General features: G+C 35.7%; 1 pseudogene; it reads right to left on the reverse strand.

Annotated features, from left to right (window-relative positions):
- Positions 1-5188: 5188 nt before the first annotated feature.
- Positions 5189-5395, reverse strand: LOC112424322 (protein transport protein Sec61 subunit gamma-like; annotated as a pseudogene).
- Positions 5396-5628: the final 233 nt, after the last annotated feature.

Consider the following 5628-nt stretch of genomic DNA (forward strand, 5'->3'; position numbering starts at 1 on the left):
CCTTGATTACATCAGAACCACCCACATAATCCAAGACAACCTTTCTGTCCCAAGGTCCTTCATCACACTGGCAGTCTCTTTTCCCATATAAATTAACACTAGTTTCTGTGGATTAGGGCAAGGACATGGCATATTTATGGCCTACCATAAATCTTTAATATTAGAAATCATTATATATATTTTATGCATAATTTATATTTTAGATTATATATGAAAATATAATTGAAACTCTTTCTACTAAAACATTTGACTTTCACTCAAATCTTGATATTTACTTAGTAGGCACTTATTTTAATGATACCATAAAACAATTATTAATACTACTAATATTTCATCATATTCCATAGGTTCAGCCTTTTGAGAAATGTTTAAGATGTTAAATACTTATATTTAGATGACTTAGATGACAGAGCAAAATTTTCTTTTTTTTTTTTTTTTTTAGGCAGTCTTACTCTGTAGCCCAGGCTGGAGTGCACTGGCATGATCTAGGCTCACTACAACTTCTGCCTCCTGTTTTCAAGTGATTCTCCTGCCTTCCTGCCTCAGCAGCCCGAATAGCTGGGATTATAGGCACACACCACCATGCCCGGCTAATTTTTGTATTTTTAGTAGAGACAGGGTTTCACCCCATTGGCCAGGCTGGTCTTGAACTCCAACCTCAAGTGATCCTCCCGCCTTGGCCTCCCAAAGTGCAGAGCAACTTGGGCTGGGATAAGCTTGCATGACTTGTTTCTAACCTACTTGGTAGTCAGTTGAGTTTGCACCTGTAGTCAGCTAGTAGTCTATGGTCATATCCATATATACAATGGTCAGCTTGGTTCTTGAAAAGGTTGATGGAAGTAACTGGGCCACTCATCTTCAGAAAAATTTTTGGGGTTTTCACATGGAGGTGATCATCGAGTTTAATAGAGCAGCAAAAGATGGCATGTCCCACTGCAGAGCGCAGGTATGTTTCATGTCTCTGCTTGCATAATGAATACTATTGTACCATTTACTAAATTGAATTATATGGCCAAATCCAGATTAAAGGCAATAAATTCAGAAATAGAAAGCTCTTGATGGAACACAGCTCTTGATCATTTCAAAGTCAAATGACAAACAGGTGTGCACACTGGAATTGTAGACATTTTTGCAATCTACCACACTTAGGATGTTGATTCCTAAACCAATTATGTCAAAGGTAATTGTATTACCATTATCATCTGAGTCAAATACAAGGGTTATTCAAATACTGGAATAGAGTTGGCATTATTTTTTCAAGGTAAAAGTTTAAGGAGCTCGCAAAAAACTTGGGCTGGCAATGGTGCCTATTCTCTTCATCCCTCCCTAAACATTCAAAGGGCATGTGATCTAACAAATCATTTAGAAGCTCTTACCAAGAACTTTTAATCTTAAGTCTAGGAAACAAACATCATATTTAGATGTGGAAAATTCCTATGATATAGTTCCAAAAATGTGTTCAATTATTTCCTATTATCTTGATTCTGGTCCTTCCTAATAATCTTCAAATTGCCTATAACTTACCAGTAAATATCAGTAATCCAATATTTGTTGTTTTCCTTACTTTTTGATACATTTCTTAATTGAAATATTTTATCTGTATTTTTCTCAATAGCTGACCTAAATTTTATAGCTCGTTCTGTTGTAATCCAACACTGAATAAAAATTTGAAATATTTACAAATCCTGCATAGATTGATGTGATTTACAGGTGAAATCCTATGTATTGGATGTTTATGGGAGCTTCTTTAGTGTTAAGATCTATAAATATGTAAAAGGACATGTAGGGATCCCTGATTTTAGCCTGTTAAAAACAAGCATTAAGATCAATTTAATTTGTAAGATGATAAGACAAGACAAAACAATATAATAAGACAAAAAAGAAAACACCTGTATGTTTTCTTTTTGCACCTGTTTTACATAATATTCAGTTGTTGATGTTTCAGTTAAAATCATGAACATGGAAGCTGTATGATCTTTAAGTTTTGCTGTTATGTTTATGAAACAGATCACTGTTTCAAAAATCCAGAACACTAGACAAATCCCATTGAGCAGTGACTACTATCCTGACTAGATCATTGTAATGTGTACAATAATTAAAATGTTCAGATCGGGTTTATTCTCTGCTAGATAGTAACAAAGCTTTATGGGTAGCTATAATTAACTTCTTTGATGTAAATTATGAGCTTTTAAGGATCTTGCCATTGTTTACCATGCAATTCTCTTAAAAGATGCCTGAAGCAGCATAGATTAAAGAGTATATACAGCAAGACTTGTAGCCATAGTCATTCAGTATGGAAAAATAAATAGATGCTAACAGTGACATGCAGAGGTCATTTATTTTTTGTTCACTATAAATTATTTAATTTTTCCCTTGTTAGGTATAGGAAGGCCATTTATGGCATCAAATAATTTTCTCAGAATGAGCTCAGGCTCTCAGTGGAACTACCAGGCCAACCTATGAAAGGTGGAAGATATTATCGATTTTCTCAACATCCACCTACTATTATTGTCTCCAAGGTTAGCTGAAGAGATGTAGTGAAATTCTGCCCCAAATGAGAACATAATGGAGACTAGACCTTTGGGTCGTGTCATTATATTTCAAGTATCAGGGCTTCGCCTCTACTAGTTCCTTTGTTACATCTGTTCCTAGACTGCTTTCTTTTTTGTGGTTCTTATAAGGTCCCTGATATTACCTTTGCCAACATCAAGGGCAGAATCACAATAGAAAGCATAGACGTGTAGCTCAGCAGTGGAAAGTTACTTAAAATAGAACTATTATTTTAAAATTGACATAAGAACCACAGTTTCAATTTATTTTGGACTTGAACACTAAAGTCTTCTGCTTGTATTTCTTTCCTATCTGTCTATATACCAATTGTGATATGTATATCACAATTTATTTTGTCAATTCAAAGTATATCTAACCATAATCTGAATTCATCTTAAAGACATTTAAAAATTTATAATTTTTAAAATTGAGAAATTTTCATAGCTGCCAGAGACTAAGTAGAATTAGTGCCAAGTATTGGGGAATTTCTATTGTCATGGGTCAAAACCTCACATTTATTTCCCTAATTACTTCTTCCAGTAGTCTCTGCTCTATTTCTATATAGCAGGCCCTGTATTTCAGGACCTAGAATTTTTCTTTCCTCAGGCAGCTCTTGCTACCAACTGTTAAATCAGAAATTATGCAGGATTTGAGATATTACCCTGTTAATATAACTGCCACAATTTTATAAACACATATGTACACACAAACACAATCACACACACATATATATGTACACATACATGTATATATATGGATTCCTGCATATATATGTACATATATAGTATATATGAAGTGTATCTAAAATATATAAATCTCTATATATGTGTGTATATCTCTATCTCTGTTTTTGTCAATCTATATCTATTAATATGAACGCCATACTTCTAGATCAGAGAACAGACCTTTTATTTACTCATACCTAGAACAATCTTAGAAGCAGTGGCTGCCCATGCACCAATTCTCCACAGAGTGAAAAAATGGTAGCAAAATGTACATGCTCTGTCCCCTGTACGTGCAGGGCTTTTGCACCAGACAAAATGCATCTGAGGATTATAAAACCCGGAACTTATTTAGGAAAGCTGGTACATTACACCATTCTCCCTCTGAAGAAGAGTGAGGGAGGCCTTTGTTCTGGAATGTAAGCACATCCTGTCTGAGAAAGAGTGAAGGAAGGGGGCTGAGGAGGTCTTTAACTCTCTTTTACTACTCTAAAATATAAACAAATGACTTGGGATTCATTATCCTTAGAACGTAAGCAAAAGGATTCAAGGAAGAAGCAATTTTACATTTCATTGACAAGAAAAAAAAATTTCTGACTGCAAAGCCATGCTTGCCATGCAACCTTCTTTAAATCAAGATACCAGTACTCTTTGCTCTGAAAGCCCTGACCGTGCAGAAACATGCAAATATTCATGAAGCCTTATTATCCAACACCACCATAATGTGTGTAATGGTTAATAATGAGTGTCAACTTGATTAGATTGAAGGATGCAAAGTGTTGTTCCTGGATGTGTCTGTGAGGGTGTTGCCAAAGGAAATTTAAATTTGAGTCAGTGGACTGGGAGAGGCAGGCCCACCCTCAATCTGGGTGGGCATGATCTAATCAGTTGCCAGTGTGGCTAGAATAAAGCAGGCAGAAGAACGTGGAAGGACGTGACTTGGTGAATCGTCTGGCCTTCATCTTTCTCCCATGCTGGATGCTTCCTGCACCAAATATAAGAACTCCAAGTTCTTCAACTTTTGGACTCTTGGACTTATACCAGGGATTTGTCATGGCCTCTTGAGCCTTTTTCCACAAACTGAAGGGGGCACTTTTGTCTTCCCTGCTTTTTAGGTTTTGGGACTCAGACTGGGTTCCTTCTGAGTCCCAAAGGCCAGCTTGCAGATGGCCTACTGTGGGACTTCACCTTGTGATCTTTTAAATCACTTCTCCCAACAAATCCCCCTTCATATATACACATATCCTATTCTGTCTACTTAGAGAAGCCAGACCAATACAATGTGCTTCCTTATATATTCACCAATCTTGGGATTATAAACTCCAAGAAATCTCTCTCTTCTTTTAAACTATGGTCCTCAAATTAATAGCATGTCTTTTCCTCTATCATCCTGAGCAGCTAACAAACAGTTTTCAATAATTTTAAACAATTCTCAAAAGATAACAAGAGCCAGTACCTTCAAATGGTTGGTGATTTCTTCTTTATAAAAGACATCCTTAATGAAAGGAAAGTCAAAGTGTGAAAATAGTATGACACAAGACAAAACAAGTATGGGATAAAGAACAAATTCAGCACCCAACAATTTATGCTGCCAAAGGTTCCTTCATTTCAGCCTTGCCTGATAGTAGATCCTCCTCCTACCCAATGACTTTTATTACTGAAAATGTAATTTTGCATTGTACAGCCTCCACAAGTTTTGATATGGAAAGCTTTAAATGTTGTTCTAAGTGTTTAAACAGTGTTCTTTGTCTTTCCTTTTTCTTTTCATATTATTTTAATTTAGAACTAGAGAACATCTTGGAAGAAATAAAAAGGAAGAAACCACAAAATATTCAGCAACCTTTCACTCCATGAGCTTCTCAAACCCTCACTTGTTCACTCATCCCTAAGATGGAAAACACTCCTCGAAAACATATTCAGCTACCAGCAATTATGTTATTAATAGGAATATGAACCAATTACACAGAAAATCCAATGAATCCCATTATAGCAAATCTTATTGCTGTTGCCATGGCAATCTTCTGAAATTCTTTTCTATCAGGTTCGGAGCATCTTTTAACCAGCTGAACTGAGTCTTTTACAAGCTGCCAACTTGGCTCAACAAACTGCATTACATGATCCATGATTGCCTATACCAGTTAAGATGCCCAAACCATGTTCTTTCATTTGAGGAGACAATCAAATATTTTTGAACAGGGTTGTGTCCATAATGGTAATTTATAATAATTATTTCAGTGGCAATTGGGTCAAAATATTAATGTGGATAGATAGGAGACCGGGAAAACACGGCAGAGAATATTGCAATAATCCAGGTGTAAGACCATAGATACATAAATCGTTGTAGCAATTAAAGTAA

Source organism: Macaca nemestrina, chromosome 11, assembly GCF_043159975.1.
Source record: "Macaca nemestrina isolate mMacNem1 chromosome 11, mMacNem.hap1, whole genome shotgun sequence".
NCBI classification, from domain to species: domain Eukaryota; kingdom Metazoa; phylum Chordata; class Mammalia; order Primates; family Cercopithecidae; genus Macaca; species Macaca nemestrina.